Consider the following 13,975-nt stretch of genomic DNA (forward strand, 5'->3'; position numbering starts at 1 on the left):
GGCGAGTTACACACAAAGAGACAAACAACTATTCACACTCACATCGACACCCACAGGAATTGTAGCAAGGAGAAAACCCACACACAGGCGCACAGAGAAGATGCTACCTCCACACGGACAGGCCACAGCTGGCCAGGACTCTCAAACCATCTTGTTGTGAGGCGACAGTGTTAACCACTGCACCACTGTGTCCTTTGTTTTTCCGAGTCTAATATAAAGCACTTAGTTTGCCTCGTTTCTGAAAGATGAAAATGTGCTGTGATACAGGTCTGACTGTTTAATCCTGCATGTGAATTAGAAATGCACATTTTTTATAGTTTTGCACAATTATTTCTAGTTTAGGAAACTTTCAAGAACAGTATTGTAAAGTCCTGTCAAACAATTCAAACCTATGGTAAACCCATGCTGAAAAGGTGCCGTTTTGTTTTTTACTCTTTAAACATTCTGAGCATATACATTATGGAAAGTGATATGCCATCTGAGCTGCTATACTGTAGGTCTGTGCTGCGCTGGCAGCACAAATGCGATTCTGCAGCCAGGACGCCAAGAATCAGGGAAATATTAAACAAAGGAGGAGAGAGCAGACGCTGAAAAATACCTGCTGGCCCAATACTGAGGCTCCATATGCCCAGCTCTACCCTGTCTGCTGGCTGACTGCTGGCTGGCCAGCCTGTGAGCACACTCGCTCTCTCTCTCTCTCCCAAGCCTGAACACACACATACGCAGGCAGACACAGACATACACACACATGGAACACACGCTTCACTGGGAACAAGCCAGCAAAAGTAATCCTGGCCTACTTTTCTGCCTGGAGTGTTCTGCGGCATCATCTACACACACTACTGCTACTGAGGAGGGGTGCATGAAGAAGGAGCAAAGATGGAGGGAAAGTTAGGAATGTGGTGGAAGAAGAAAGGAAGCTGGACAAAGTGGTCGGACTTTGGAAAGAGTCATGGAAAGAGTTGGGTTTTTTCTATTGCTTGTTTGCTTGTTTTGGGGGCATTGGAGAAGAATGAGGTGATGACAGAGAGTCCTAGAATCTGAGAAGGAAGGGACCCAAGTTGAAAAGAATGAGAGAGACCAACAGAAACAGAACTGGAGAGAGGCAGTGAAACCCTAATAGAAACCAGTGCAACAGTGGAGTCTGCTGCCAAACACAAGCTGGGGAACGCTGGCTGTTCTTTTCCAAATAAGCGCATTAGCCGGTGCCGCTTCCTCTTGCTGGGAGTTCCTGCTGCATATTCTGAAAAGCCCCAAACCACACCGGGGAATATTTTCACTCTGCTCCCATTGACAGGATGAAAAATGATACCTGGACAATGTAAACAAACGATTACATCACACACGACCACCACAAACCACACAGGCCTATTACTTATTACTTCCGAATATGTACAAAGACACAAAAGAATAAAATCGTAATTATTATTTACACACGTTCAGCATGTATGTTTGTAAATAAGCTGATAATCCATTATTCAGGCACTGTGCTGATTCATGAGGTGTAGCCCTCCGGGGGGTTACACATGCTTCAGTTGTCATTTGCGTCGACTCAGGGTGTAATTAATACATGTATGTAGAAACAGAAAAATAATTTCATGAATCGTGTTCGTACACTGTACAGCGCCAGTCTTCAGTTATCAGAATCCAAATTAGCTGCCAAGTAAAGCATCATTATTGTTATCTAAAATAAAAAAAAAAACATATTTTATATGCTAAATGAAGAGGGATTTGTCATGAAACCTTCATTATTAAGTATAGAGATCGAGGATAAACTTACAGTATAATTCCGAAACCTCACACATTTATAGGAGGAACATTGCATGAATTCAAAATGTAATGCAAAAGGTAATTTAGTGAAAACATTTTACAAAAAAAGTGTACAGCTAATGAATAATTTGAACACAACCTCACAAGATGATATCTGTTGCTAAAAAGTTCAGTTGTGGCTGACAAAGCCTTTATTTGTATAATTTTTTTTATTTATTTATTTTTAAATTTTTTGTTGAAAGAATGTCTCACTCCACAGGACTGTGCCATAGGGCACATTTGTGGTACGCGAGGTCATTTCATGTTATGTACGAGGAAACAGTTTAAAAATTCCACTTTCGCAGCTCCTGTTGACTGAGACCAATGTCAGAGCTATTTATTTGTTTGCATCCCACAACAGAGACTAACTGAAATAATTCACTTTTTATTTAATTTAGATTTTTTAAATTTGTATCCGTGTATGTACAACGCTGCTACGGTTGAGGCTAAAGGAAAAAGGTTAAAATGGTAATTTAATCTAAAACCATAGAAGTAAAATGCATTTAATAACGAAATATTCAAATAACAACAAATGTTGTGATTGGTCATATGCAGCAAACACCTCCCGTCTTACATGAGTATGCTCTGTAAAACTGAACAAAATGCCATCATGTGACCAGGGAGTATGAATTTGTTCATAATGATGTGGTTAGGGTTTGGGAAAAAACTGTGCTGCTGGCAAAGAAACTATAAGGATAAGATCTGATTAGAGTACCACAACTAAAATAACACAAAATGACTACCTGGCTAAGGTCACAACTGTTTTTAAATTGCAAACATTAACTGCAGAACGATAAACAATCTACAGACTCTTGTGCAGAATGATCAAACATGCATTAGCGTTTCAAAAGATTGCAGGCTGAAAATGTATTTTATTTCCAGGCTTTTCTGTTACTTTGTTAACCACGTGTGCTGAACATTTACATTCAGCTTTTTGTGTGCATGCAGTCCAACACGTCGTTCTTATTCTTCTGATCGCACAGTGCAGAAGTGATACAATATATGACTCGAGCTGTGGGAGATACTGATGTTGCACTCTTCGACTGAGGTGTCTGATTACATTTCTGTCAGCAGGGAGCACAAAAATGTCCTGAACAAGCCCAAGGCCTTGAAAAAGTGGGGGAAATATGGATTGCAGGAGACGGGGGAAGGGTATTTAAAGGGTCAGGTCAAATACTCACACACACACACACACAAGGTCCTCCCATTGCTCCCATCACTCTCACTGATGAAAGGTGTGTCTCCGCTCATGGGTAATTTGTTGCGGGCATCTCCATGGACGGCTCATTGGAGAGTGCAAGGACCCCGTCATCTTTCACCATGACAGGTCTCGGACACTGGGCCCCCCTTGACAGACGACCCATAATTCACTGGAGGGAGAGTAAAGCTAATGGCCTTGACTCCAGGCCTTGGTAATGATCATGTCCAGATTTCCAGTGTCACCCACACTAATGTCAGACTCCGCCCACAAATGCAGGTTATTGTCATTGTGTATGGATCACGTGCAGATACTTTGCACAATCAAAGCTTAAATTATTCAAATTTGCCAGTATAGATTTCATGAAGTCTACCCAGTCCTCGACTGAAGATCCAGCATGCTGCGTTCGATGTGTTACATCCAAGGTCCCTTAAAGGCACCTCTGGAGCAGCGAATAATGAGTCCGCTTCACTGCAGCGGTCACATACAACAATGTTCAAAACTGCTTTGATTTTGTGTTTTACAAGTATATAAAGTAGATATACAGTATGTGGCTCATTTACACAGCATCCTTTCTTTCTTTTGTAAGTGCATTTCCTCATTAGCAGAAAGAAAGCTAAGTTAGCTTAGTAAGCTGGAAAAGTTGATCATTTACAAAGTGAATTCACTCACTCATTCATTGTGAGTCATGGGGGGGCTCCGGAGCCAATCCCAGCTGACATAGGACAGGTGGCCAGTCCACAGTGTTGCCAACTTAGCGACTTTGTTGCTACATTTAGCAAGTATACAGAGCCCTGTAATGACTCTTTTACAAATCTAACAATATTATTGGTGTTGGTGTTATTAGAGACTTTTGGAAACACTGACTTGAAAGCACTTATGGTTGTAAAAAAATGTGTGCAAATTTTGAATTTATTTTGAAGCTTGATTTATACACACCATACTAATGAAGCTGAATTGCAACCCCTCTCCACACGCCTTGTAATCGTCTTATATTTGTATCTTGTTTATTAAAAATCAAGCAATCCGCTGCCGTGCTAGATGTTTGGATTGTATCTCTTCAACAACACTCATTTTGATTGGATACCTGTGAATCTGTCGACTGTGCGTCATCAACAACACTCTGATTGTGACAATAAAAAATGAAGAAAGTTCATTTGTAGTTCTAAACATATTTAGGGTGCTTTTTTTAACTCACTTTGTGTCTATCCCATGAGATTATTCCTCTCCTACGTCTATTGCAAGTACATACACATGGTCAAATATGAGTCATTTAGCGACAGCCAATAGCAACTTTCCTTACTGAGGAGTTGGCAACACTGCCAGTCCATCTGTACCACATTTAAACTACCATTTTTTTTTTTTTTTAAACTGTCTTCTCTGTACCACTTATGACGTGTTTCCATTAGCTCGACTCGCCTCAGCACGGCAATTTTCCATTAGTGATAGTACCTGGTACCTGGTATCAGGCGAGGTCCCGAGCAAGCTGAGCTGACCCTATGTGTGACGTCGTCAGATTGCCTTGCACTGATTGGTCAGAGTGCTGTCAGAAAGAGTACTGAACAAATCTTTTTAATTAGCTGATTCTAATGATTCGGTACATTGAAAAGAACTGCTTTACTAGTCACTAGTCCCCATCGTCATCCGGACAGCAGAAAGCTTTCACATCTTCTGCCTCTATCTCGACTAAGATGACGACGACGAGAAAAAACAAAACAAACAAAAACAAAAAACTTTGCACTTAATTCTAACTCTTGTTTATACCCAAATGTTGAAATGCATTTATTGTAAGTCGCTTTGGATAAAAGTGTCTGCTAAATGACGGTACTATATAGTGGAAAAACACCGCAAGTTAGTGTTTTGACAGTGACTTAGTGTTCAAAATGATATTCAACAGAAGCCACAGAGTGCATGCTCTCCATGAGTGAAACAATCCAGTGACTCCCACTACTGTATAAGTCTGACTTGGCTCGTCTCGACAAGTAACTGTATCCCTTTAAGCCGTGAGGGACAACCCAGCATCTTCTCATCCCTTGGTGAAGAAGACACAAACTATGATAAGAGATATCACCTTAGATTTGAGTAGTGAATGCTCAAAACATGGCAGCTTTGTTTTTAAAGGGCACAATCGGGATTTTACTGAGTGCTGACAAGAAAGAGCGGGCTCCCTGTAACAGACAGCGTGGGATTTGGTCTCTCACATTTTAACTACAGTGATGAGTTCAGAGGAAATAATATCATGTTGACCTCATGGAAAACTGAGCACTTAAGTACTTTTGTCTCTCCAAAGCCCGGCGAGACTCACCTCACAGTATCAACCCACACATGTTCAATCTCCAGAAATAATCATCTGATACTAATCACAGAATCACATAGGCAAAGGATGTAATTATATTTTTTCTTCCTTTTCTTCCACTGTAAAACCTTTAGGGGTGTGACACCATAAACTTTCATATGCCAAACGCCTCATTTGGAATTGAAAATGAGATGGAGGAACATTATAAAACGATGAATAAAGATGGGAAGGGAGGAGTTGCGGGGGCTTTGAAAACTGAACTTGTTATGAATATGCATATTCATATTTGGACCCTTGTCCATATGAAAAACAATGGGGACTCCGAAGTTTGCGGCCCCTCTCACTGTATTCAGCCCCGTCCCATACAAAGACACAAATTTTCCGCTGAGGCCTAGTCAGAGACGGCGTGGAGGGAAGCTCAAGCACCCCCGGGTGTCCCTGAATCAGACAGACAGGAAGTGGTCCTGCAAGACCCCTCGTCCCCACAGAGATTCCCATGAATTCCCACAATTCCACTGGTCCGTTGGTTGGTTACTCATTCAACTATGTGCCACCGTGCCCTTAAACACGGCCATAAAGGGACACGAGGGGGGGTGAAGAGCGAGTCAGAGAGGGGGAAAAAAAATCGGATTTCATTCACCGTCACAACATGACCCAGATAACAGTAGATTGGCCTTTTTAGTCGGGACAAAATTGCTTTTGTACCCAAAGTTACATGGGCGAAAGAGAAACAAAAAGCCAAACGAAGAGTGGGTGCATCAAAGGTTAATCCGTTACAAGCAAGATCAGAGTGTCCCTTCTTTAAGGAACAGAAGAAAATCTATGTATTTTTTCTTTTTCTCCTTTCCCTTTTATGTCTGGCCGTAAAGAGCGGGTTTTATGTACACTCGAATGGCTGAGGCTCACAGAACATGCATGCGAATGAGCAGGAACCACAGGGGACGGATATATCTTTACAAACATATATGCACATGGAGAGAGAGTGAGGAGAGGAGAAAGACAAAAAAAAAATTGGGAAAAAAATATGAATACAATGAAGGAGTGACAAGAAAGTAAGCAGGATGGTAAAAGGGGGGAAATGAGGAAATGAAAAGAAAGGGTTGAAAAAAGGGTTATGATGGAGGGAGGAAGAGAGAGGGAGAGACTGTCTGGAGTTAAAAAACTGGAGGGGGAGCAGTCTGCTGCTTTAATCGCAAAATCAGAGCTGAAGGAGCGAGGAAGGCATGCAGTCATCATAACAGATCCCATTTGAGAATACTATTACAGGCCTGGCTGTGGTTGTGGCTAAAACTACTGGGTTTACAGCACATGCACTGAAGCTTTTTTTTTTTATTTCAGCCATGACCTGCTTTTAGTACCTGCTGAAAACTGTGCCTGCTTAATATCAGGGCGTTCATCGTCCCAAACCTGCGATTGTGTAGTACTGCGAATAGAGACACTGCCTCCAGACTGCGTGCCTTTAACTGATCTCAGTTCAGGTCAACGTTTCATTTAGAAAAATATGATAATGATCCAGAAAACACATTTTATTTCATAAACGTCTTAATGTGTTCATGATGTGTGACTCAACATTACTATGAAAATGAAACACAAATCCTCGCTAATATACACAAAACCAATGCAGGTGGCATTATGTAACGGTAATCCCTCATTTTTAGATTATCTAATTATTATAGCAGAGATTCATTCAATGTACCATGACCATATTGTTGTGTTGTGTTGTTTAAATCTTTATTTTTAGGCTTTCTTCAACTCTGTGTGTATTTTAATTGTCAACGAAATCCTGGCTTGCATTACAAAATGCAAACATGAGGTTGCCATGTTCAAATAGTCATCTCGTATGCACTGTATAGGTCTCTTGAACATATGCCAACTTACCTGCAGGTCTGGGGGGGGTGGAGTGATGGATAGAGGGAGCGGCAAGGTGGTGTGAAGTGAGGAGGAGGAAGCAGAGATGCTAGAGGGGAGCAGGAGTCTGGAGTTAAATATTAATCCGTGGTGATTCATCTGCTGTAGAGACCTCCAGGCTCCTCCTGCACACAGCCAGCTGTTGGCCTCTGTCTCTTGGCCCTGGACCTGGATGTGAAGGGCTGAGTGGCTGCCCAGGGTGCCCAGGCATGAGCTTCCTTGGCTCGGGCTTGCGTTAGAGGCAGCGCAGGCCAGGGTGGCGAACATGGCCAGTGTGTGTGACCGTGTGTCATGGGTTAACTCCACTGTGGGGTGTAACAGTTTCTCAGTGGAGTCACCACAAGAAGTGGCACCCATTGAAGGCAGTGAGGTTTGACATTGCCAGGTTGAGAGGTATAGAAATGCTGTAGGTTTAAGGTTAGAGATGCACAGAGATAGTTAAGAGGGACAACTGCATGAAGCCCATGTTGAGGCTTCTGTGTTGTTTTTTTCCAGATATTATCAATGTTTTACAATTGATAAATTGGAATCCATGATTCAGCTTCATTGGTCAATAAAGCCACCTTTTCTAATGAGAGAACAAATCCTGTGATGCACCGAAAATAGATGTCATTCCTTTTGCAAATTTGTTTTGTAATGAAGATAAGAAATGCACTTGGCACAACATTGTACAGGATAGATAAGAAGCAGATAGAGCCATTTACAATGAACCCAATATAATGCAGCACAACCCTCGCCGTTCATTTTTCCGCTCATTCACTTTATCTTTGCCATCTATCTGGTTCGAACATGTGGCGCTGGTGTGTCTGTGGCAGAACGAGGCAGTCACACACACAGCTGCTGCTCTGGCCCGCGCACAAAACGCTAACCTACCTCAGGTGATTCCTCTAGAGTCAAGGTTGCATGAAGCGCACCAAAGTTTCACAAACTGCTGTGAATAACGCACTTAGTTATACATCGAATACACCTGTGAGATTAAAGGAGAATTGACATGGCAGTAGTTTCCCACTCGAGTCAAAAGAGACCAGAGGAAAAGTTACCTCCAAATCTCATGGAGGAGTACATTTGTGCTATAAACTATAAATCAGTCACACATACTACAGTAGTATCCAAGTCTTAACAGTATGTTATAAGCACATGGTATAGCAATTAATAGCAGGCCGAGTTTTGCAGATTTTCTTTGTTGGTTTAAGTAAGTGAGTGAAGCAAGAGTAAGACTTGTGAGTGGGAAATTTGAGCCGCTCAATGTTTTGTCTTCCCAGTTTGATTTGAAAAAGAGATGTGCAAAAGAAAAGCCTATTACAGCATGTACAATACTTTTATACATCAAACTGCTATGGAATGAGGGTCTTTAGACCACAGTGGAACATTTTTATGTTATTAATATCACAGAACCTACATGGAGCTCAGTGCTTGGTAATAGGGTCTGCACACTGTTGCAGAAAAAGGAAGAAATCATTGGGATGTAGTCAGTGTGTGATGAAGATATTCACAGGGTAGACAAAGAAACCAACAAAAAGGGCTTTCTCACTGTTTATTGGCGGATGTCCCCAGAGTTGCTGGGCCTCATCTCACACTACACTGTTGTGCCAGTGCTCACTTAAATCAGAGAAGAAAGACAAAGGACACATTAGCAGCAAATAAAAGACAGAAAGCTTCAGGAGCCAACAGGACGCCGTAAAGGCTTAGGGAATCTTCCCAGTTTTCCATTTGTACTTTGGCTTCTTTCTATTTTCTCCCCCATAAAGAGTTTCACTCTGGGGTGACTCATTCTCCTGCAGAGTGGTAAAAATAACTTTACAAAACACTGTAACTGCCAAAATGAAAGTGTAACTCTGAGAATGAGTCAACATTTATCGAAAGAAAACGTTTATCAAGAAATGTTTTTTCGAAATAAAGACACTTGCATTTTTGAGGTATTAAATCATTAATCATAACATAACCAAAGTAACTTTTTTTAAATGACTTGAGGTCAAATGTGTACAACAGTGTTCATTCTATTCAGAAATCATTTTTAAGAAATGATTATTATACATCTTGCATTATACATTTCATGTTGACTGTTCTTCTGATCAAATCGCTTTTACAATCTTTGCATCTTTCTCTCACAAGGAGTTCATGTTGTTCTGCTCTGAGGTCGTGTGCATCACCTCAGTTTAATCCAATAAATCTGTCTGAACGGAACAGCTCATTTTAATCTAATCTGGCACGGCTCTTCCTGCTAACCTGGGATCACTGCAGCTGCCCGCGGATTTTCTCATATGTTCACTGACATGTTGTCCATCATGTCATCAACTTTGTTTACCAAACATTTAGGATGATATGGTATGGTCCTTTGTAGTGTGTACGAATTTAATCCTTAAACCAGAATATATTAAGAAAGACCACACAGGATCAGGAGATTATACTCTGCTGAATTAAGACTGGAAAAGATCACTGTTGTACATGTTGTCATTAGAAAGAGGCAAGAACACATCATTTTACCCACAATTGCTCTGAACTTGCTTGTTGGGATTTATGAATTCCTCACTTAAAGCGTGGAACACGGCTCAGCCCATGAACACCCTCCATGCTTCCATGACATATTACACTGCGTTTATGAATAAATGACATTTCCTTTATTTCACAGTCTGTGTTCATGTCGGACGCTCACCCACTCTGACCTTATCACAGGGCAAAGGGTACAGAGGAGCAGCGTTACTACAGAGTCTTTAGGAAAGAGAGAAACATTTGAGAGAAGAAGAAAGAGAAACTGCTGGGTCATGAATTATAGAGCAGATCACTTTCGTCTAGGTCCAGAGAGAGAGACACACACAGAGGGAAAGAGAGAGAAGTACACGAGAGATGGAGATTCACCCTTTATTCTTCCATGCCCCGTCTGGTACGTGGGAAGCCACTGGGGAGAGCAATTTATGGCCAATTGAAGCAGCAGCATCTCTTGGAAGGCAACGAGTGGATCCATAGCAACGATCCTTGCGGGGCATATTAATCCCCTGCTTTATGTAGTGCTAAGTGTACAATAGTAATCAGGATTGGAGCAGGCCCCACTGATCATTAAGGGAAAAGGCTATATAAAGAATTCATAATGGGATTAGCCCACGGCGAATGGAGAAAGAGAGAGAGACAGGAGAGTGTGGGGGTAGATGTCTGGAGGACGAGGACAGGCAGAAATGGGCAGAGAGAGGGCGGGTGGGAGGACGCAGGGAGGGAGCGAGGGGTGGCACGATACTGGAATTAACTCACCCATCAAATTGCAAAGAGGAATTTTAATTTACAGGTTAATGTCGTATTGTGTGACTAATCATAGCCAACCGTTTCAATGAACTAGTGGAGAATTGGGGAAATGAGAGGATACAACAGAGCGGAAATGCCGTGTGTAGTGATTTCTGATTTAAAAAAAAAACAAAAAACTGTGCAGAGTAAAAATGATGTGTTTTGATCTTAATAACTATGCATTTAAATTCTGGTAGACATGATTGTAACACAAAAAGTGACAGGAAACTAGTTGTTTTTGGGGCCATTGGGGCAAGATGAGAATTGTGACTATCAGGATGGGTCTAAGAAACTACTACGAAATGGGTACTTGTCCCTAATTGTCCCAAAACAATGGTTGGGAATTGGAACATGCTAGTGCAGTTTGCAGTATGTTTGATATTGCGCAATATTTTATTTTCCAGCCTTCATAATGGCAGACGCTGAAAGGTTTGGGATGAAAATGCAGCAAATTGATCATAAGTCGAAAGGAGAAAAAGAAGTCCCTGGACTCTGGAAGTGAGATAAAAAGTCTTACTCTTTCTCTCTCCAGTTCAGGTGTATTGATGAGTATCAATAATATCAGTATTGGTATCAATAACATTTTAGATACCCTTAAAATACAGAAATAGCAGATTACATTTTTCTTCACAGTTGGAGACGTACAGGTGGGGTTGCTACTATCATGTGTGAAACTTAGTACCTGCATTTGTTCATTTAATTCCTTCTGAACATTTCCACTGTTATCAAACCAGCTACAAAATGGCCACAGACAACTGCTCTAAACAAATTACTGGTGTATAAAGAATTAAGGTTGACAGTACAACAACATTTTTCTAGAGTTCCTGCACATGTCCACCCTCATTTGGTAAAATGCACATTGATCCAATCAACAATAGATGCCACTCAAAGCTTGCCAGACTGTGGAGGTCACTCAGTTACACCCAATAGAAAGGAAACCTGAGGGTAGATGCAGGACATGCTGAAGGGGTTGACATATTCCATCCAGTGTGGAGATGCCTCAGGACCCCTCAGCAACAGCTGGAGATGTCGTGGGAGAATTGATGCTTGGGCTGATGTGTATGTTGCTGTACCACTGCAAAATAGATGAGGCAAGCATCCAGAATGGATGAATGGATGCAACCGACATTTAGACTAAGGAGTTTTACGTTCACCAGCTAATACTTAACTTTAAGTTTAAAGGGTAATTACAATTTTACCTCATTCAAGAGCTACAATATTTGCACAATTTACTCTCTAGTTGAGTAGTTCTCAAACGGTTTATACCAAGTATCACCTGAGAAAATATCGAGCTCTCGAGGTAACAGATTCATTCCCAACAAGCTAATTTTCTCTCTCATCATCCTTATGTACTTCAGACACTGGTATAAGGAGATAAGGTCACTCTATAATTATTATTTTTTTTTTTAATATTTGTTTCATTTTCTACACAGAAGAAGCTCACCTACCAATAGTGGTACACGTACCACAGTTTGAGAACCATGGCTGTAGTTAATATGCAGTGTATTGTGTAGTTGCATCAATCGTGTTTAGTGAGACGCAAATTAATTCACTGTCAATTATTGTCGAAAAGGATGTTTTTAGAAATGATATTCAGAATAAATAAATGGTTCTCTCTAGTGTTTTTGGTATCTTTGGCTTCTGCCTCAGCAGTCCTATACTTAAAACTATACTGTGTAAAACAGCAATATGCAAAAACAACCATAATAGGTCTTTACCAATCACAAAAAAACCTTCTGCTAATTTCTGGAGTGTGAAGTAGTTCAGATCCCCGTCTAATGGCGCTTTTCCACTGTTTTGGTCCAGCACGACTCAGCACGGCGCGGCTCGACTCTACTCGGGTTGGTATCGTTTGCCATCACTGTTGTACCTCCTCAATGTGGGATGTCATTTTATACGTCACACACACAAATTAGTGACTAGTGACTTGTAAGGCAGCTTTTTTTGGTGTACTGTAGGAGTCATTAGAGTCACTTAATTAAAAGATTAGCACAGACTGTGTCTGACACAGCCACTGAACTGAAATACGGCGGAAGGGAGTTGTGATGCGGATCACGATCGCCGGCTTTCAGCAGTGCTGTCGCTAAATACACCAGACTGCTCTGTTAAATTTAGAGATTTTATTAATGTAATTGCTATATGTTGGAGATTAACACATGTCTGCAGGATTTTTAAGCCGTTCTAGCTGATCTACTGTACTATTTGGCAGTGTTCGGTTTGATTCCTGTGTCGGACGTTGTGCTCATGACTGTCGGTGCCGACTATTGGCAGCCGACGGGCTGTCGACGTCACATTTAGTATTGGCTCAGCTGGAACCTCGCCAGAGCAGGTACTAAGAAAGTACCAGGTACTATCACTATTGGAAAAGCCAAAAAAACAAACAAAGGAGAATCGTGCTGAGTTGTGCTGGAACCGTGTAGTGGAAAAGCACCATAAGTTCCATGACCCCATCACCAGGCCACCAGAAGTCACAAAGTAAGTTCATTTCCAGCCTTTGCAGTACTAATTCTATCTAGGGCCTTGGCTCAGCTCACTCTAGGTATCTCCTTCATCACTGCGGCAGACCGGGGGGAGGACTTTATTACAGCCACAGCTCGTTAGCTTGAGTGGTCTTAATGAAGCAGCGTGGCGATCAGACAGAAATCATGCTGCCGAGGCCCTGCATCATTACACCGGCCTTTAATTACGTTGATATATGGCTGGAATGGGCCTTGATGCCACAGAAACTCACCAAGTCTTAAAGGACTTCAGTCTCCGACACTCAATCACACACGATCATTTTCCTCAGTGCAGGTTATTCTGAGAAACACACTCACAAAGCAGTACCAGCACTTTCTTACTGAAACTGTCACGAGCCATGGTGCTGTGCCAATACTTAAATTTTCATCAAACTTAATGTGGATTTGACAGTTTTATGACCATAAACCCAGTAGTATTCCAGATTTGTACCAGACTTCCTCCTTTTAGAATGAAAGCACCTTTGAAACAGCATTAAGACCATTATTAGGCTGTAAATCCCTCAACTGGAAGTGTGGATAGTGTTTTGAATCCCAACATGCTTCTCTGCACAGCAGGTGAGAAAGAAACCAAGGATAGATAGAGAATAGAGGTCCAAGCGTTTGTGAAAAACAAAAAAAAAGCAACCTGACAACTTGAGTGAGAACAGACTTGAAAAAAGGTTGTGTTTTGTTCAATTATTTTTCAGAACTTGCAGAATAGTGGATACTGAAGTCAAAAAGTGTCTGCATAAGAGAAGAAGAAATCCTGAGCTTTAATAAAAGTCTGACAAACACTACACAACAATTGGCCCGATTTCAGTCCCATTCTGGCCCTTTCGACAATCGTTGGTGCCTTCCAATTTTAGGCTGATTTGAACAGATTATCTGGCCAAATTATCCTAGTGTGGGGAATTATGAGACAGGATTTTACAAAGCACAAAACATCACACACACAACGGCTATTAACTGACGACGGCCTCCATGTCTGTTTAC

This window comes from Solea senegalensis, linkage group LG15 (genome assembly GCF_019176455.1).
Source record: "Solea senegalensis isolate Sse05_10M linkage group LG15, IFAPA_SoseM_1, whole genome shotgun sequence".
Lineage (NCBI taxonomy): Eukaryota > Metazoa > Chordata > Actinopteri > Pleuronectiformes > Soleidae > Solea > Solea senegalensis.